This window comes from Cebus imitator, unplaced genomic scaffold, assembly GCF_001604975.1.
Source record: "Cebus imitator isolate Cc_AM_T3 unplaced genomic scaffold, Cebus_imitator-1.0 Scaffold451, whole genome shotgun sequence".
In the NCBI taxonomy this organism is placed as follows: Eukaryota; Metazoa; Chordata; class Mammalia; order Primates; family Cebidae; genus Cebus; species Cebus imitator.
Genome location: NW_016107766.1, coordinates 543,968 through 565,486, shown reverse-complemented (window position 1 = coordinate 565,486; position 21,519 = coordinate 543,968). Strand labels below are relative to the sequence as shown.

Below are 21,519 nucleotides of genomic sequence, written 5' to 3'. Positions count from 1 at the left end.
CTGATCTAACAGCCAATTCTGCTTGAAAATGTGTCTCCCAGCTGTGATCCAGCATTCATCAGGGACCCAAGAAATCTGTAAGCACAGAATAGTTGAACCGGAAGAGACCTTAGAATTTGCTTTACCCCACTCCTTGATTTTACTCCAAAGGGTATGCACAAGCGGAATGAGAGAATCCTGCCTGGAGCACATGGTTGGTTAAGACAGAGACAGACCAGGAGCCCAGGCCCTCTCCCTCCCAGGCCAGTGTGCTCCTCTCTCAGCTCTTTGCTGATAGAGAGAGATCAGGAAGCCCATTAAAAACATACTCCATTAGCAAACCCAGGAAATCTCATCAGTTCTGGAAAGCAGGGGCCTTCGAGCACAGCCCTGGAGAGAATGAGTACTCACTACTTTGTTAGCACCGTCATAACATCTAATTTTTAAACTACATAGTTTTTCTCTATTAGAACCCTGCAAAGACAGGTCAAGCCTTGCTGAAATTACCTCAGGCTTTGCACAGTCTCTTATCCCAGGGGAAGAAAAAGAAAGAAAACTGACATTGGCTTAGGACCTACTGTACACCCAGTGTTTTTGCCTCATTTAGTCTTCGCAGTAAATCTGCGAGGCAGGTCATATTTTTCCCCTTCTCTTTTTTTAGATGAGTAAATAAAAGCTCAGAGAAGTTAGGTGACTCGCCCCCAGTCACACAGCAAGTAAGTGGCTGAGCTGAGTTTCAAAAATAAGTCATCTGATGCCTCCTTTGAGGCCCTTCCTACTAGCTCAAAGATCCTAAAGAAACATGGAATCTAAAGCTTTTTTCTTCGGAAGAAGGTGAGCTTAGTAGGAAGAGCTTTGGGTTTGCTAGTCAGGAGACCTAGACTGTGGCTTTCCACAGGTAGACCCCTGGTTGTCTAGTTAAGCACATTGCTGTCATTAGCAATTGTTCAATTAACATTTGTTGGATAAAATAATTATATATCTGACAAATGACTCATATGTGGGACACACACACACACACACACACACACACACCTGAAACTCAATAATAAGGAGATAAACAATTCTCCTTTTTAAAAGTACACAAAAGATTTTAACAGACAGTTCACCAAAAGCCAATGCAAATGGCCCATGGAAAAAGTTGTCAACATCAGCCAACCACCAGAGAAATGCAAATTGAAATGATGGTGAACTACCGTTATACACTTACCAATTCAAAAATGTAAAAGGCTGACAACAGAAAGTACTGATGAGTATGTGGAACAACCGAAATTCTACACTGTTCACGAGAAGACAAAATGATACCGCCACTTTGGAAAAAAGTCTGCAAGTTGCTTATAAAGCCAAATATACATCAGCCTTATGACTCGATGATTCCATTCCTGGGTATTTACCCAAGAGAAATGAAAACACACCTCCTCAGAAAGACTTGTACAAAAATGTTCTTAGCACTGTTTTTTTTAATCACCCAAAACTGGAAACAACCCAAATATTTATTAACAGTAGGATGGATGACCAAATTGTAACACATACATACAAGGGATACTATTCTACAAGAAAAAGGAAGGAACTCTTGATACATGCAATATGAATTAATCTCTAAAACATTAGGTTGAGTTAAAGAAGCATTGCTCAAAAAGGAATATAATAAATCATTCCATTTATATGAAGTTCTAGGATAAGCAAATTTAACTTATGGTGCAGAAAATCAGAACAGTGGTTGCCTGAAAGCTGAAGGCAGGAATTAACTGAGAAGGGACACAAAGGAGCTTTCTGGAGTGACGGCATGTTTGGTATCTTGATAAGGATCTGGGCTTCACAGCAGTATGCTTTTACCAATGATACGATATGCACGCCGAAGTGTTTAGGGCCGAATTGCATGGATGTCCTAACTTACTTTGAAGAACACCGAAAATTAGATGGATTCATAGATAAATAAGGGTTGCATTGATGGGCAGATACACGATAAAGCAAAGAAAACAAAATGCAAATTGTAGAATCCAAGTGGTAGGTATATGAGCATTCACAGTGCAACTTTTCTGTATTTTAAAATTTTTATAGACAATTTTGGGCAGAAAAAAATGAATAAAACTTGGATTCCACAGTTGGCTTGGCACACATGCCCTCCAAGGACCCAATGTGGACTCTCCTGCCCACCTCTGCAGCCTCATTTCTCACCAGCCCACACCTGGCGCTCCATATTCCGGCCACAAGGACGTGCCTCACTTCCTCAAACCCACCATGTATGTACCACCTCAGGCCACAGGATCTTTGCACAGCCTATCTCATGTGGGAGGCTCTCCCTTCCTTTTTCTCCCAGATAATGCTTCAGACTTCAGACTTTGGTTCAAATAGTCTTTCTCTGGGTACCTTCTCTCTCCGTTCCCCACCACCACAAGCTTAGGTCCATTGCTTTAGTTCCTGAAGAAACATGTTTCTTTCTGTCATAGTACTTGCTGCTCAGCTCAGTGGGATTGAGCCCCAATTACCCACAACAGTAACCTGCTCCCTATACTGGCTTCCTGTGTGACTGTCTTGTTTAGAGCCACAGTCTCTATGAGACTGACAGCTCCATGGTGACAGGACTGTGATCATTTGGGCTCACCAAGGCACATCCACCCCCAGCACAGTGTTGGCCATAACTGCACCCATGTAGTATCTGCAGAATGAATGAATATTCCTAACTAGCCTGTAGCCCTAGGGACACAGTCCTCTCTGGTCCATTTCCTCAGCTATCAAATGAGAAAATTGGTGAGGAGCAGTCTTTTTTTGGGCACAAGACCAATTCAGAACAAATATTCCGAAACTGCGTGTGTAATTCAAAATGAAAACAACTTTAATGAATCTTACAGAAAATATAATATATGTTCCTTCCACTAAGATTATCCACTTTCTCAAATAAAAGAATTTCAATGAGAAAATTGGTGCTGCCTTTTAGCCATTAAATGATCCCATCTGGGCATTCTGAAAAGCAGCAACAAGAATAAGAGGCAGCTTTCTTTCACCCCTTAAGATTCAGAGGGTGTTAGAATCACAAAGCCCATTCACATCTGTTATCTCATTTCATCTTCTATGTAGGTGATGTATTTGTAGATGATGAAAGTGTGGCTCAGAGAGGTAAAGTGACTTGCCCCAAATCACACAGCAAGCTGATGAGAGAATACACTTTACTTAATTAACTCAATCTAATGAAGTAATTTCTGGGCGCTTACCCATCTGTCCTGTGTGTGGCACTATGCCGGGTGCTGGGACAATAGCGACAGTAAGACACAGCTTCCTGCTCCTTCCCAGTTTGAAGTCCTCCTCTTGGTTGTAGGATCTTCTCTCTGGAAAGAGCAAAGAGAACCAATCAACCCAGGTTTCTTGGTCTGAGTTCCCCAGCGGCAGAGTCAGAGACAATGATGTCAGGACAGTTGATTTGGGAGGTCACCCCAAAAAGTACCTATAGGGAAGAAAGAAAATAAAGAAAAGGAAGCCAATACAGGGGGCAGATTACTGCTGTGGGTAACTGGGGCTCAATCCCACTGGGAATGTCTCAGAGACTGTGCAGAACACATTTCAGAGTTGGCTATTTATTACTGTTTGGGAGCTACTCCTCAGGGTAATTCCCTGCCACTTCTGTCCTGCGAGAGGGCACACGCGTGCTCCAGTAACCAGAGAAAGCCCTCAGCCAGCACGCACAGGAGCTTTTCCAAAGGAGCCATCATTTCCTTTGGAAATAGAATTCAAAAGGGCACCCTAGGAGGACATAGGAGGGTTTCAGATGTAACTGCTGGGTCAGGACAGTGCGAACCCCCCGGAATCCTGGAGGGCCCCGCTGTGGGTGCCGCTACTGTATGCTGCTCAGTCCCCGCTGCTGCGGCAATGGGTCTAGGCACCAGCCCTGGTGGACTGAGCCTCTCAGCCTGGCTTCTGAGGGACCCCATCACCAGCCTCATTTTTAGGCAGCATTAGCAAGTCTGCATCAAACCAATTCAAAAAGCCTCCTTCCTGCCTCTGAGCTGGTTGCCCTGGGGGCTTTTCTCTCAAATCCTGCTATTCCTTGGGGACCGAAGGGCTGTTGAGGTGTTTGGGGGAAATAAAACTGCCATGGGTCTTCGGCAGCGTTGAGGCGATCCCTGTGAGAGAAACCTTGCATGACGCCCGGTGCCCATTCTCTCCTTGTTTTTAGCATCGCTCAAGTTTCAGCAGAGCTCGTAGCTTCCCTGAAACAGACTACATTTCCAAGGTGCCCCGGCAATGTGACTGAGTTCTGGCCAATGGGATGTGAGTGAAAGTGCGTGCAGAAGCAACCTCCAGGGCATATCCTTAAAAAAAGAAAAAGGAGAATACTCTTTACTCTTTCCTGACCTCCCACCAGCTGGAGATTGGCCACCCCTGGAGCAGCCCTCATGCAGCCTGCAGTGGAACGCCTGTGCTCACAGTGGCAGAGCAGCACCCCCAGTGTGGGGTGACTGCCCACCTGCCTCTGGCTTATCGCAAAAGAGAGTGGTAAACTCCCCAGTATGTCAGCCACCGTCTGAGTCACTATTACAGCAGCTTGACCTGTTTTCTAACTCAGCTGTCCTAAAGGACCCTACCCACGCTAAAGGCAGCTATACCCCAGGTGGGACCACTTCACCCAGACTCACCCCGCCCCCACCTCCCGAAGCAAGCCCAGCAGGTCCTAATGCCATTGCTTCAATTCCCAGTGTGTTCTTGATTTACCCTTCCCCTAGCCCCCAACACCCCAGAGGGTGGCGCACCTTTGCCCTGTGAAGATCCTGATTCTGGGCTCCTGGAAACCTATCATCCGATCATCTTCAGGGCCTTTCAGTGAGCAGAAACCAGAGATGGCTGGGCTGGTGTGCTGTGGTGTGGCCAGGAAGGCAAAGGAGGTTGGAGGGCAGGGAGAGCAAAGCGCTCCTCCATGGCACCCCTGCATGGAAAAGGGATGAGTTTGCAGCAAGAGGGATAGAGGAAAGCTGAGCAGACCTAAACAGAGATCTCTTAAGAGTGGGGATCAGGTAAGCGCAGTTGGATCTACCTGGATTTAGAGTGCTCCTCCCTGAGCACTATGCCGGGTGCTGGGACTCAGTCTGCCCACACAGCCTTATGTCTCAAGAGAGGGGACAGAATTAGGTGGCCTCCAAATGGCTTTTGCTCCAAAGTTCTGGAATATACCAAGTAAGAATGGGTGAAGATGCCACAGGTCGGGGAGCTGCTGAAGAGCAGGAATCATGTCTACTCCCCCTCTACCCCCACATTTAGCATCACACTAGAATCTAGAGGGTCTCCAAAAATACTTTCTGAACAAATCCATAAATGAATGAGTGAAAAACATCCTTTAGAGAGGTTCTGATAGTCCACATGCAACACTTGTTTTCTGTTCCATCTTTTTGGAAGATTCCACAGCAAAATGGAGACACTGGGCCTTGCCTGTCTCTCTCCCCAGACCTGTGGGCTCCTCTCTGTTAGGGCACTTAGAACAGCTTACAGAGAAAATCATTACCTATCTGTCTCCCAAATAAGGCTGGTTGTCCTGAACAAAAAAAAAACTGTCTTATTTTTTTAGGGGAATCCCTCAGTATTATGGCTACTTGATACAGAAGTAAAATCTGAATTCAATAAATACTTGTTAAATGCACAAATAGGTAAATCAGTCAACTCAGTTGCCCGTTGAAAACTGACACTATCAAACATATCTCCCAATCAGAAAGTCATTGAGCTTGAGAACACCATCTCTAAAGCAGAATAGACTCTCCCCTCTTATAGGAAGTCCCAAGACAGCCTGGCTTTCTCTTCCCTCAGACTGGGGCTCCCTGAGGATGAAGCTGTGTCTTCTCCCAACAGACTGGGGCTCCCTGAGGACAGGGCTGTGTCTCCCTCAGACTGGGGCTCCCTGAGGATGGAGCTGTGTCTCCCCCATCAGACTGGGGCTCCATGAGGACGGGGCTGTGTCTCCCCTCAGGCTGAGGCTCCGTGAGGACGGGGCTGCGTCTCCCCTCAGGCTGAGACTCCCTGAGGACGGGGCTCTGCTGGCTCCCAACCCGAACTGAGTGCCCTCCTGCGCAGCCTCACATCTCTAAGGTCCTTCCTCATCATAAGCTTCTTCTGTTGATGAGCTTTAGAAATGCCCTACCCATGTCATGCTCATCAGCATTTTTAATGTTTCAATTTATCAAATGTGTTGAGGATTCATAAACGCAGGGAGGAAAAAATGAGAAAGAAAAAAATAAAACAAGGAAATAAAGGCCAAGTTGTGGCTAAGTTCATTCCAGCAGGCAGCCCTCAGCCTCGAGGGAAAACTCTAACGCATGCACAAATACCTCATGAATAATTATTTCTGAGTGGCTCAATATTTTAAATGCTGGATATTTTTTCCCTCCTCAGAAGCACGCTGCAACTATTTATTGCAATGCAGAAGCCAGATGGAAGGTGATTAAGTTTGATTTCCGAGGGATGAGCAGATAGGAAAATAGGGTGGAGGTTGTGAGTAGACGTGGGTGGGTTTCACAGGGCAGCAGGCAGATGAGGCCCCTAGGCCAGCATCTTATGGCAGAAAAGAAAGGTGACCGTCCAGCAAAGAAGGCTGTGTGGGTCGCATATCTTCTTCCCCTAAGGAGCTTCGAGTTCAGTGCTTCTGTCCTCCCCAGCTGTGATATCTACAGGCAAGTAGCTGTGATGTGGGAAGGCTATGAAGTCAGCTGTTTAACCCATGGTTAATGTCAGGGCTCTGAGGAGACTAAACACAGAAGATCTTTAGGTCTATGGGATGAGACAGCTGTCCTCTCACCAAATCAGGGGTGAAAGTACCCCAACTTCTCCTTTAGGGGGTGGTTCATTTATCTTCCCAATAGTCCATGGGCTGGTGGTTCATGCATTGGCTAATTCATACGAAGATCCTAACCAGTTATTTGGTACTTTCTTCTTGGTTTATTTTACGCTGTGACCACCCTGAGAAACTGGAAGGACAGGTGCTGTGATTCCCATTTCATGCTTAAGGGGATGGAGGCTCAGGGCAGCAAGTGACTGGTCCACAGTCTTCCATTCTCTGAAAGATGAGGCACATATAAAGGCCACCGGTGTCTGGACTCCTGTTACACTGTCACTGGCCTGGCTGTTAGGTACCTCCACAGTGAGACGCTTTAGTGAGGAGACACAGAGCATGTGAAATTGGATAGCACACCCGTCCTACAGGTGCACATAGGCACCATCACCTCAGCCACCCGCCTCCACCTACTCTGCTCCTCTCCTCCCAGTGCCATCTTTTATGTGCACTTCCCCTGGGTCCTTGGTTCTATTAGCCTCACTCTGGCCCGTATGGCAGCCTGAGCATGGTTGCTGCAGGGATGAACATCTGGGCTCCTCAATGAACGGCTTGGGGCCAGATGTCATGTCTTAGGCTTCTCATATATATTCTTCACAGGGCCTAGAGCAATGCTGGGCACAGGGCAGAGTGAAATGGAATGGCAGCTCTCGTCATCATGTCAATGGCTAACATTTACAGAGCACTCATTTTGTTCCAGGCACTGCTGGAAAAGGTTTACGTATATTAACTCATTTTATCCTCCCAGCAACCCCATTAGATGGGCGTCATTATCCCCATTCTCATTGTACACATAGGGGTGCAGAGGCGTGGAGAGATTTAGTACATTTTCCATATAGCAAGTAAGTGACCAAGGCCAGATTTAAGCCCAGGCCACTTGGCTTTGTGGCCCTCACTCCTAAACACAACACTATACTGCCTTTCAGCATGAGACCCCTACCTGTGTGTTTATCTCTGCAATGGCCCATTGATTCATTCATTCATCCTTAAATTTGCTACCATTTACCAAGAACCTGCCGAGCCCAGGGCACTGTGCTCATACTCTACATGCACCTCTCACTCTTACATCCACATTGCAGAGTTAACTTTGTGTGATATCCATTTTATGGTTGAGAGAGGTGAAGTTGCTTTCCCAGTGTTGCATGGCAGGTGAGCAGGAAGGCTGGGATTTCCACCCAGGTCTGGTCTGGAAGTGTCCAAAGCCTGAGCTGTTTCCCCCGAGTTACATTGCATCCACCTTCCTTCACCAAACTTGGTTCAACCTAGAACCCAGCATGGAAGGAGGTGCCAGCAGGTGGAGACCAAGGCCTCTGGAGCCACTGGAAATGGAAATGGTGATAATGAAGATGAATCTGGGCACACCACCATGGCCTCTGCTGCTCCCTACCATATGGCCACTCTAAGCTGACCCCCAGTGATGGCCATTTTCCAGCACATATGGGAATCAAACAAGATAATATATGTGGCAAGGTCACAGATGTACTCACAGCACACTCAGATGTGCAGAGAAGGCACTTTTCTTTATTTTCTGTTAGCTGTTTGGAGTGTGTGCCCCTAGTCTGTGGGTAATGGGGGAGAGGCAACTATATTTTAGCCCAATCCAGTCATCTAAGTTCAATTCAATGATTTAAACAGTCTTTTAAAGAAACCACTCGGTTTCTTGGGGGTAAAATGCTGATCTTTCTTTCCCTCCTGCCCTCCAGGTGGCACCTTTGTGGATGGCGAGAGGGTGGTGGGGCATTGGAGGGAAGGGCACATGTGGCCTCAAGCAGTCCTTGGGTGTGTGTGGGTTGGTGCCCAGCAAGATGAGGGTGGGTCGTCTATCTCTGAGTGTTCAGTAGGCCCTCCACTGCTGGTGGGCAAGGCTGATAACCCCCTGGCATGTTCTTTTTTAGCTCTGTCAGGGCAGGGCTGCCCTGGAACTCCCATATGGAACAGGTCCCATTCTGCCTCTTCATGATGCTGAAGATACTCTGAGGTCCTGGTCTACAGCCTTCTCTGAACTCTCTGGGAAACTCTCAAACTAGAATTACCTCACTTCAGGCTGGCACAAACTTCTGGGCTTAAACACCAAGAGGTACTTGGAGACCCAAACTCAGGCCTTCTCTCCGCTAACTGTACACATTGCTCAATCTGCTTCAGTGCAGCCACCTCACACTATGGTAGGAGCAGCCTGGGAAGCCAATGACCTGCCTGAGTTCTAAAAGAGATGGGGACAGAATCCTCTCTACTCTGGTGTTTTCTCCATTAATACAGGATAACTTCCTCTTTGGGGAGTTTAGCCTGGTGAAAGACCAGGGCAGGTCTCATTGCCTCCCTCCTCATCTCCAGCTTCCTTCTTTACCTTACAGGCCTCCAGACTGGAATGAATGAGTAATGGGATGTTCCCTATGGAAAGCTCCATGAGCAAGTCCTCTAGGCCTGATAGCACGTATGCAACACTTACTCTGTGCCTGTCTCAAAACTACTTTATAAGGGAGATCTGAGATATCCTCTGGCTGCAGAGGAAAGGCTAAGTCATAGAGAAGTTATTTGACCAGTGAATGAGCCAGGATTTGAGCCCCACTGGATTCACCAGGGTCCTCTAGGCCCACTCCATGGAGTCTTTGTTCCAAGCAGGACTCCCTTCACTGGGGTGACAAATCTCATGGCTCAGCCTTGGAGGAACACGACTGCATAAGAATACAATTTAGGGGGAAAGTTAAAATGCATTGATTTTTATTTTTGCAAAATATTATCCCCATCACAAATGAGATAGGTATTTGTAAACTATAAAGCCTAAAAGAAAGATAAAGGATAATTGTTATTATTGAAATATCCCATTTGTACTGAAAAATTAGAGAAGGTTGTTTCTGCCGAACACAAAAAAAGGTAGAGTAGAATAAGAACACTTGAGTTCTCATTTCAGCTCAGTGATCTTGAGCAAGTCATTCCCCCTCTCTTATCCAGTGTCCTCCTCTTTATTATGGTAGGAATGAGTCTCTAATGCCCATGAGCTATAAATTCTGCATGTCTCTGTACATCAGAGGAGTTGGAGGTCCCTGGCCAACATCCACAGACTGAAGCTCTGTTGGGATCACCACCTGCGGGGATCTGTCCTGCAGACCCTGACTCAGTGACAGATGAATGAAGTACACTGACACACAGATATTATGCTTTGTCAATTCAGCTGAGGGTCTGTGGCCATTTACAGATTCCCTGGAGAGTGCTGTAAAGAGATAGCAGCTGCTGGCCCCCACCAGCCAGTGAGACTTACATTTATTTAGTAAAGTTTAATTGACAAAAGCTTGAGTCAACACCACTAGAGGTTAAAGTTCAAAGGACAGGTTCCAGTGCCCAAAGCAAACACCATTAGTGGTTAATATCCCTTGTCGACCTACCCACAAGAGGGCTATTCAGCTCAAAGTTTAATTTTAAGACCACATGAGTAAACAAGCTAGCTAGGTAAACTACTCACGTTCCTTTGTCTTTGTGCCCTAATCTCTCTGGCTCCTGCAAAGGGACTCTGGGTGCCTTAGGCACACTTTCACACAGGCCACACACAGCTGCCCCCAGAAATGAATATCCTCCCCTTCCCCAATGCACACCCACATACACAGAGATTTATCAGTTCTGTTCACTAGCAATAACACACGCACAGAGTTTATTAATATACACAGTTCACTGACACCCAAGAACTATAGAAAAAACTCTTAGGCCTTCCAAAAATGTTTGAGACTATATTTTATAGCTTTATCTAATATTTTTCCCATAATATTTTTGCCACCACCCTGAGTGAATTCCCACAAAGCTCTTACATGGTTCATCCCATGCCTGGACCAGGGACACACATGCTAAAGGATCAGGAAGTTTGATCCCATGGGATGACTTCTGTTGAGTCCAGCACAGATTTTCACATGGCCCACACAGCACCATGGGCTCCAGGCAATCCTTCCCCTACTCCTCTGGCCACTCAGCCACAGAAGACCTTATTTTCCCCACAGACGAGCCATATCTCTGATGTGCCAACCCCAGGTGGGCTGAGGCTGGCACCTACTCTCTGCCCCCAGAGTCCTCCAGGCCCTTTGATTTTTATAAGTTTGCAAAGAGAAAGGTGATTGTACAAGGGGATAATGAGGTGACAAGAGTCATTTTCCATAAGAGCACTCCCCGTGGGCTCTCAGTTCTGGTTTGGTTACCCACAGAGGCACCCTTTCACACAGGCCACACACAGCTGCCCCCAGAAGTGAATATCCTCCCCTTCCCCAATGCACACCCACATCCACAGAGATTTATCAGTCCTGTTCACTAGCAATAACACACACACAGAGTTTATTAATATACACAGTTCACTGACACACACAGTTCACTAATAATAACACCACCCATTTACTGAATGCCTGCCACATGCCAGGTGCTGTGCTCTGTGCTTTACAAGGGTTGACTCATGCGAACCCCATAACCACTTTTTGAGGCATGTTCTAATGTTACCCCCATCTTACAGATCTGTATCCAGAGGGTTTACAGGGCAATGGGATATGAATCAGTCAGGTCCAACCCAGTAAACAGGAAACACTCAGAGTACAGAACCAGGGGGAATTTAATGCAGAATACTGGTTGCTTAGATGATGCGGGGAGGTGGGAAGCCAACAGGGGAGAGTAAGACAACAGCAAGACTAGCAATAGCAGGAAGCCACTGTTGCCCCTATGGCTGGAGATGAAAGAAGGAGGTCACCAAACCCTAGCAGTAGGGGATATCTTGAACTTCATGATCCTATTAGAAGGAATGTAGAACCAGAGGAAAGGCAGACACTGCTGGAAATAAAAAGGAGAAACACTCTCCCTTCCTCCCACCCTCCAATTTCCATCAGGGCCTCCTACTGGTGGACCCAGAAGCCAGTCAAGCTGATGAGCAGGGGTTGGCCCTTCAGTATAGAACAGAGCGGAGGGGCATGAGAGGGAGGGTGAGAAATGGTTCTAAGGGCAACAGTGCCTGTGACTGCACAGGCCATAAGATGAATTCAACCTAGATTCTGCTCTCAAGTGACCTCCCCAAGACATGACCTGTACCTTTAACTATAGCAGAGAGCAGAGAGTGGATAAAGACTTTAGAGACAGAGAAGTGAGGCTGGGGTTCAAAGGGGTCAGAGGTTCGGGCTGCAGGTGCAGGGTGCAAGTGGGGGCTTCTGGGGGGGGGGCAGAAGCATATGCCTGCAGATCTACGGACCCATTCTTCCGGGTACCAGTGCATCATGTGGGCAAGTGGACATGCGTTGAGACTGCTTTCCAGACCAAGGCTGAAAGGCAGTAGATGGCCAGGGTTGAGTCAGTGGTGAGATGACCCTCCAGTGGCAGAGGCAGAGGCTGGGGTGGAGGCCATGGTGAGGTCACACCCCCCGAAGGCTCAGCACCACTGAGATGAGAGATAAATAGACGTGAGACCAAGGAAATGATGCAGGAGCTGCGATTTTTCAGTCCAAGCTTGTGAGAACGTCGAGGAGGAAAATAATAAAAACCACCCCCAGTCTTTGAAGATTCTTTATTCTTCAGTATCTTGACTTGTGAGAGGAAATTCTGAAACAAGGATCTAGATGCAAGTGGTTTCTTTGGGCCATGACAATAGGAAGTATGGCACCTTCAGGGTGCAGTATTGAGTAGTTGATGGCTGTGGGCCACTGGGGCTCGGTCCGGCTAGGGAGGCCTGGGGCCCTGTGGGGAACACACCTCACGCTTGAGCAATGAGCATGTGTGAAGACATGGGTGAGGCACCAGGAGCCCTGGCCCCACTGGGAATGGCAGAGTGTCCTTTAGCTATCCCACCGGGGAACGGGCTGAAAGTGCCACTAGTAAGGACCCAGATTCCTGGAAGTGTAGACTCTGGGAGATAACTAACCTGAAAATCTGAAAGAATTAGAGAAAACGAGTTCCCCTTTCCCCTGCCCTCTTACCCCAGGCTTAAGAAGCTGCCATCTCTGATGACTGCATTTTCTACCCCAACCTGGAGGGAATCATGAGCACTGGGGGCTGTCCGTCTTTCTAAATGGAATCAAAATGGAATTCCCTTTCCTTTCCTTGCCTGCCAGCCCACCTGCTCTCCTCACACCCATGCTGCTTGGCCCCTGAGTACACTTGACATTCATTTTCCAGAGAGACAGTCTGAGTTTAAGTCTGGTGGGAAGAGAAGGTCCCTGGAGGGAAGACCAGGGCTTGAAGGCTGGGCTCCAGCCTCCTTGTCTGCACATGGAAGGATTTAATCATAGCTCGGGACCAGCTCCCTCACTGTTTCCTTTTTGCTCTCCCTATCCCACCTACAGTGTGTTGTTTCAGAGAACTGAAGGTGCTTCCTTTTATCTCTACCTTGAGTATTCTGAGTTCTAATTAAGTTCATTTCAGCCCTTTGATTTGAGAAGTCTTATCAGGAATACTTAACCTGTGCAAATAATACGTGGAGCCAGCCAGCACCAACACTGCATGCTAATTGATCCTCACACGGGATCTCGACACAGCCAAGTTGCCAGGTCACCAGCAAGCTCCTGAGAGGTCAGAGAAAGGCACTCAGCTAAGAGTGAGAGAATCTGGCCTGGGCTTTCCACAACCCAAAGTCCTGGGCCTGGATTGTTGGCAACTGGATGGCTCAGCCACTGGGTCTAACAGGCTCTGGGGGTATGATCAGGAGGAGCTTCCGAGGTTTGTTCCAGTCCCAGATGTCCAACCTGCCCATAGGTCCAGCACAGCTTCACGGGCTATGCTTTGTCCTCCCATAGACCTGGCTTCTTGGAGCATGTCTGTAGGGAGGGGAGAGAGCTGAGCTACAAATGACCAAGGCAAACAACTTTCATAAGAGGCCAGGTGAGAAGGAAAGGACATCAGCCGGGGAATGCTGAGGCCAGGGTTCCAGCTCTTCCCCTGCCAGTAACCAGCTAAGACAAGTTACCTTCCTGTGTGGCCTCAATATTCACACTGGGGCTGCATGAGCTCAGGGATTTGGCCTCGTGCCACATGGAACCCTTGGCTCTCCGACCTGAAGACCAGCAGAGGCTGAGTGGAGTTCTGACCCTTAAACCTCCTTCATCAAAGAAGCTACCATTTCTCTGTTAGCTATTGAAATCCACAAAGGATTTAATTTGTGGGAAATAAAAGATTCTTTAGCTAAAAATTAGTGTAAGCTATTGGGTTAGGTGATGTCTCTGCTTCTTTCCAATTCTAACAATTTCAGTTTTCAAAATCCAGAAGTAGGAGCTGGTTCAATGGCCTGGCTCTGTTCCCAGAGCTATGGAACCCTGAGTATATTACATTTTACTTCTCGGTATTGTGTCTCTGGGGTCAAGTTAGATGATTCCACAGAACACCTGCCTCCCGTGCAACCTCACATTTTCCAGAGATGTTGGCTCAGCTGGTGCAGATGGTGGAAAGTTGGGGACATTCCAAAGAGATGCTCCTTGAAAGTGATCATAACCCAGTGGGCTTAGAACCCACATTTTCAGAGCCATATTCAGGAGCAACAGGAACCTGTGAATACTAATTGCCTGTGGTGCAGAGAAGTGAGCAGATACCGGTGGGGCAATCAGGGAAGACTTCCCAGAAGGAAGGGATAGAGACGGACAGTCAGTGTGGAGTCAGGAGGGAGAAGAGGGCAGCACATCCAGATTACGTTCCACTCTGATGGATTCTCAGGTCTTGGAAAAGATGAGAGTCAAAACGAGGAGGCAGGCTTGGCACACCTGGGTCAGGTAGATTCTCTACTTCCTCAGAGGAGCTGTATCCAAACTCCCCTGAGGTCCAAAGCAGGGCCTAAGAGGCGAGTGTTGCTTTGTTTCTGTATGAATGGGAACATGAAGGGGAAACACATCTAATCCAGGTTCTATCTGTCAGACTAGTTCCTCTTGTCTAATAAGCCTTGAGAGACAAATACACATTGATAAAGGTAAAGAAAGGAGGGAAGGGTATGAAGACATGGCTGGCAAGCCTGGGTGGACAGGAAGCTGGAAGGCCAGGCTCAGACAGCCATGACTGAGTCTGAAGTGTATCCTCCTCCCCTACACGTGCATTGCTTTCCTTCACAGCCCACAGCCAGAGAGGCCAGGAGGATGACTGCAGGGAGCTGTGCTGGGTCCTCTGTATCTGCTCCCCCGCAAACCCCCCACCACCACCAAGACCCCTGTTCAGCCTGTGGGATCCCTCACTGGGCTGTCTGCCCCTAGGTTTCCATTTGGGTTTTGCCAATGAAGAATACCAACAGGAGATGGGGGGAGGAAGGAGAATGAGACTGGGGGCTCATTCCCGGCTCCCCCCCTGCAGGATCCTCAACTAGAGGTCGCAGCTCCTGTCCAGCAGTCCTCTACATTCAACTTGTTCTGCCTCTGGGTTCTGGCCATTACTCTTCTGTTCTGTCCCCTTGGCCCTTCAGATCTAGGAGTGGGAATGACCCCTGTGTTACTAGCCCTGGACACCACATCATTTCCGTGGTTTCTCTGCAATCTCCTTCCCCACTCTTCACATGGTCCCTTTATTAAACTGTCTACAAACTCCCTACTTGCAATGTGACATTTCTTTCCTGCCTGAACCCTATGATTTGAGCAGTCTCTGCTTGGGCCTGGGGCTCCCAGCCCTGGGGGCACAGTATCCAGTCACACTTCCCTCCTGACTCCACCCCCAAGTCCATTCCCCTTCCCATCTCCCCTGGACCTCATTTTCTTTTTTTGAGACAGAGTCTTGCTGTGTCTCACGCTGGAGTTCAGCGACACCATCTTGGCTCACTATAAGCTCCGCCTCCCAGGCTCAAGCGATTCCTTTGCCTCAGCCTCCCAAATAGCTGGGACTACAGGTGCAAGCCACCATGCCCAGCTAATTTGTGTATTTTTAGTACAAAATTAGAGACAGGGTTTAGTATAAAATTTAAAGACAGGGTTTCATCGTGTTGGCCAGGATGGTCTTGATCTCTTGACCTGGTGATCCGCCCACCTCTGCCTTCCAAAGTGCTGGGATTATAGCCGTGAGCCACGGCATCTGGCCTCCTGGACCTCATTTTCAAGATGCAGACTCTCTGCTCTTTGAATTCCGTATCCAGCAACCACTTCTTGGTATGCCTGTCCCTCTCATTACACACAGGCACATTTTGATCACATTAAAGAATAAACACAATGGCAGTGCTTAATACCTGAAAACACAGCCTTTATTCTGAGTTTTCTAGGTGCAGGCTGTTCTGGGCTGAACCAGCTTGATCAAGGAATTAAATAAGGATTAAGCAAGTTGGAAGGCGCCTGCTATCCAGCAATCAGACAAACCTATGCAAAATCATCTTGCTTCTTTTCCTAAAATAAGAATTTAAAAAAGCAATTGGATTTTTTGTTAATTAGAAGATCAGCAAAAACCAGGCCAGTCAGGTAACCACATCCAGGGGGGCAGGGAGGAAAGAAAAAGGAGGTAGGCAGTACACAGAGATCCATTTTAATGGGGGACTCACATGCCTCAGGAGCCTGCCAGGATGACCTTTCACCCTCCAAATCTAGACTGAACCCCTCATTCTCTCTGTGAGCCTTGATGTTAAGCTATTTCCAAGGCTGTTCTCTCTGGTTGGCCTCCCTGTAATTGGGAAGTCAATGTCAAAGGCCAGAATTATTTTCTCTGCCCAAGATACACATTGAATACAAGAAAGCATAGGGTTTGAAATTAACCACCAAACCCTGAAATCAACTCTCAAACCCTCTGTTGAATGTCTGTGTGATCTCAGGCAAACAACCCTGTTTCTCTTGCGCCTCAGTTTTCTTCTCTATGAAATCAGTCTTACATCATGGAATTGTGAAAATAAGGAAAATGACCCAGCTCCATACCTGGCAAACAGTAACTTCATCCATGCTAGTCCCTTTTTTTTTTTTTTTTTTTTTTCTCCTTCAAACCATTCCCTGGACTATGTTTCTCCCCACCTAGATTATTGCAATCACTTCTGCATTAAACATCGATTTTCCCCTCTGTCTATGCATATCCCTTCTGCCATTTTCTGGCAGCAGAATCCCCCAAGTCCTTCAACCCTTCCTTTATGGAGGTGCTCTTCCCAGGCTCCATCTGTTTTTGGTGGGGCTGTGGGTCCCTGTACTCCTGCCACACTCTATCTCCATCCCATCAGACCCTGATGCCAAGCATGGGGCTCGATTAGAGTTCTTCCACAGAATTTTCTCTTTTTTTCTGGGAAATGAATGTAAAGATATGACCCCAAAGTGGCTGACAGCGATACCCCCGGCATGTAGAGAGACCTGAGAACATGACGACAAAGTGGGAAGAGAGTTTTGGGGGACTGAAACCCACACCAATCATTAAGGTCCCCAGAGCCTTCTCTTCAGTTCTATCAGTCCCCTAACTAGTTATCCTTTTGTGCCTGTGATCAGCAGGGTTAGTTTCCATGGCTTACAGCCAAACCTTCTTAACTGACCTCCCAGAATCGTGTTTGGACCCACTCCTATTGTTTCTTCATATTTAAAGCAGAGTAGATTTCTAAGATCACAAATCTAATCATGCTCGTCCCTGCTGCCTTGGCTTCCTACTGTGTTTAGAGTTCAGACCAAAATCTTCAGTACAGCCTTCAAGGCCCTGCAGGGACTCCCCTGCCTTCCCAACCTCTTCTCTCACCAAGACCCTCCCCACCTCCTTGCTCTCTCAAGTCCTAGCTACTTCCGGCTTTGTTCTCACAACTTGGAATGTCTTCCTACTTGCTCTACACCTAGAACACTTCTACTCAGACTTTGCAGGGAAATCTCTGTTCCTCAGGGAAGCCTTCCCTGACCCACTTCCACCCACTTTCCAATTTGGTCAAGCTGCTGTAACAGGCTCGCCTTGCCATATGTGACCTCCTATTGATTTGCGGCATCACTGCATTCACGTCTGTCTCCCTTACCAAACTGTGAGCTTCCAGAGGGCAGGAACCCCACCTGTCCCATTCACTCTAAATCGCCTTTGCTTGGAACAGTGCCTAGCATAGTAGGGCTCTTAAAAGTTTTTTGAATGAATTAATGGGTGACCTACATATAAGACCTAGTCTTGGTTGCTCTTCGTTCATGAAATCTCTCTTTCTGGATGATTTTTTGGGTCGTCTGAGACTACAATGCCTTCTTGCTTACTTCTCTCCATTCCCGTCCCCAACTAATTCATCACATCATTTCTGCCTTCCTTAAACCACCTACTCAACAACCTCCAATGGCTCCCTACTGCCCAGTATACACAATAAACATCCATTCACTGGAGTTCCCCAAATGTATTCCCACTGGACAGCAGCCACAGTAATCCCCTGACATCCCTGCTGCCCCCCACCTGCATTCACACACTCACATACATTCTTCACAGGGTTGGTTGCTTCTGCTATTTCCTCTGCTTGGAGGGTCTCCTCTCTCTTGCATTCCATATCCTATATCTTCTACAAATCTCTGGGCAGAACCACTGCCTCTATAGAGCTCCCTTCATTAAGCTCTCCCCTCTCCCCATGGTGAGTCTCCCATTTCTGAGTTTTTCTCACAGCAATCCATTGATTATATTTAAACTTAGAGCTTTTTTTTTCCAGATATTTCATAATTAGTATAGTTCTTTACAGGTCACTGAGCCTTTTCATACACAAGATCTAATTTGATCCTAAAAACTTTGTAGGGAATTTGGGGCAAGTATTTTAGGGAATAATTCAACTCCCAGGATCAGAAACCCACGGAGTTCACTTAAGTAGAAGGGATTTATTAGAAAGACACTGGGGCAGAGCATGCGTCCTAATATCAGGGAGTGCAGGCTGGTCTCCAAGGACCTAGAAAGGCATCCCGCAGGCTTCCTTCTCTCTTTTTCCTTTCCTTCTCATCTCTGGTTTCTCTTTGCTCTATCTGTTCCATTCTCCTCTCTGCAAACCAGCCTCCTCTGAAAAGCTCCCCATAAATTCAGTGTCAACATAACTTTGAGTTCTTATGGTGCCAACTCTGGCTCCAGCTCTAAAATTATCACTCTGGGTCTCAACATCATCCAAAGTATCAATGTCTCTTCTCAATATCTCGGTGCAAGTTCTCAAGAGAAACGCTGATTGGTTACTAGCCATCCAGTTCAGTGGCTCGTTTAAGCCCCTTGTTCACCCCTGGCACAATGAGCTGTAGAAATAAGTCACATTGCCCATAGCCCATTCAGCAAGGCCTGGAGAGGGCAGGGCAATGAGCTGAACAAGCAAAAGGATAGTGTAGTGTAACGAATTCACATGTGAGTGTTCAAGTCATGACATCTGCGTACAAATCCTGGCTATGGTAATTACTAGCTGATAACCTTGAAAAGCCACTTCACATCTCTAAGCCTTTCCTCATTTTAAAATTAGAATAAAAATAGCATCTTCGGTACAGGATTGTTGTGACACAAAAATGTGACAATCTCTGTAAAGCACTTGACACAATGCCTGGCACATGGTAGTTGCTCAATAAATAAAGCTGCTAACATCTGCTACAGCACATGTTGTTCATGAAGGTGGCCCAGAGTCCTCAATCCCAGCTGGAGCCCATACAGGATCGCTGAAGCAGAATCCTCAGGAGTCCACATTTTGTAAGAGTTTACCCAGGTGTTCCTGGTTCATCTGACCCAGTTCCCTCATTTATAGATGGGAAACTGAGGCCCCAAAGGCAAAGGAACTTACAGCAGGTCACATTGTGAGCTGGTATCTGGGCCTGGGACGCTTAATCCTTGTAGCACAAACTAAAGATGCAGTTCCCAATGGCTGGATCTGAACACGCTCGTGATGGTGGGGCTTGAAGGTCGTCAGGGAGGACAGGGGGTGCCCAGCAGGAGTCGGCCCACACTTCAGAGCATCTGGGTTTGCACCCAGGTGGGCTTCTAACTTGCTTCTGTGGCATCCAGGGAGTTAGGTTTTGTGCCTCAATTTCCTCTTGTGTGATATAGGTTGAGAATATCCATCTCACTGAATTTTGTAAGAATTATATGACTTATGGATGTAACCACAAGATGGCCGATTAGGAGCAGCTCAGGATTGCAGCTCCCAGCGAAAGCGCAGAGGGTGAGTGGATGCCGCATTTCCAGAAGGATTTTTATTGCCCACAGACCAGGAGATTCCCAGGCAGAGGAGCCCCATGGGTTGCCAGCGTGGCTGGTTTCGCCTCTGTGGCTGTTTTGGCTGGCGGGGCTGTTTTCGCCAGTGTGGCTGTTTTGCTGGCACGGGTGTTCTCCATACAAAATACACAGATCCGGGCGCCATTTTAGCTGGCGATTGGAGCTCCTGGGAGGCAGAGTCACCCATTCATCTGATTAAAAAGGGGACTGAAACAGGGAGCCAGGCCAGGAGATTCCTGGGCAAAAAAGTGCCATGAATCTCAGCGCGGCTGTTTCAGCTGGTGTAGTGGGTTGCTGTATGGAAAATCACACAGATCCCGGCGCCTTTTCAACAGGCGACTGGAACACCTGGGAGACATAGTCAACCATTCAACTAAAAAAATTTTTTTAAAAAGGGCTCTGAGGCAGGGAGCCAGGTGATTGAGCTCATCTGCTCCCACCCCCACAAAAAAACAGCAATCAGAAACACTCTGGATTGAGAGTTTCACAGTAAGCACAGCTGAACCTGGGATGGTCCAGCTTTGTGGGGGAGGGGCGTCCACCATTACCAAGGCACTACTCCACCATTACGGAGGTAGTCTGCATTGCTGAGGCAGTCTGCCTTTGCTGAGGCAGTCCGCCATTACAGAGAGAGTCCAGCATTATAGAGGTGGGCCACCATTGCCGAGGCAGTTCTAACTACACCCATGTAAACAGGACTGCGGGGAAGTCCACACAGCAGCTAGGGGGAGCCCACAGCAGCTCAGCAAAGCCTCTGCAGGAAGACAGTGACTAGGCTCCCTCCTCGCTGGGCAGGGCAGCCCTGAAAAAGGCCAGCAGCACAATAGAAACTCATAAATAAAGCCCTAACTTGCCAGGACAGAGCACCTGGGAAAAAAAAAAGTTGGGGGTTGATGAGTTCTGCTACAGGAGGCTTAAACATACCTGCCCGCAGCTCGGAATGAACAACGGAGCTCACAGCTCAGCACTTGAGCTCCTAAAAGGACAGACTGTCTCCTCAAGCAGCTCCCTGACCCCTGTATATCCAAAGAGTCACCTCATAAAGGAGAACTCAGACTGACATTTGGCGAGTATCCTTCTGGGACAAAGATAGCAGAAGAAGAAACTGGCAGCAACCCTTACTGTTCTTCAGCCGCTGCAGGTGATCCCCAGGCAAGCAGGGCCTGGAGTCGACCTCAGCAGTCCTACAGCAGAGGGGCCAGACTGTTAGAAGGAAAATTAAGAAACAGAAATAACTTCATCATCAACAAACGGGACATCCACTCAGAGACCCAATCTGAAAGTCAAGAACTACAAAGACAACACGTGGATAAATCCACAAAGATGGGAAGAAACCAGTGCAAAAAGGATGAAAACACCCAAAACCAGAATGCCTCTCCTCCTACAAGGGATCACAATTCCTCACCAGCGAGGGAACAACTCATTCTCACTCTGGCTGGAGAATGAGTGTGATGAATTGACAGAATCAGGCTTCAGAAGGTGGGTAATAAGAAACTTCTGTGAGCTAAAAGAACATGTTTCTAACCCAATGCAAAGAAACTAAGAACCTTGAAAAAAGATTTGACAAAATGCTAACGAGAAAAAACAACTTAGAGAGGAATACAAGTGAATTGATGGAGCTGAAAAACACAACACGAGAACTTCGCGAAGCATGCACAAGTTTAAACAGCCGAATTGACCAA

At 47.5% G+C, this 21,519-nt stretch overlaps 1 long non-coding RNA gene across 2 annotated transcripts in view; it reads right to left on the bottom strand.

Moving 5' to 3' along the window:
• Nucleotides 1–18,166, bottom strand: part of LOC108291396 — a 21,198-nt gene extending 3,032 nt beyond the window's left edge. For both annotated transcript variants that reach the window (XR_005197287.1, XR_005197288.1), the window contains exons 1-2: nucleotides 18,090–18,166; nucleotides 3,192–3,305 (exon numbers count right to left, since the gene is read on the bottom strand). This is a non-coding gene — a long non-coding RNA (uncharacterized LOC108291396). The remainder of the gene's footprint in view (nucleotides 1–3,191; nucleotides 3,306–18,089) is intronic.
• Nucleotides 18,167–21,519: the final 3,353 nt, after the last annotated feature.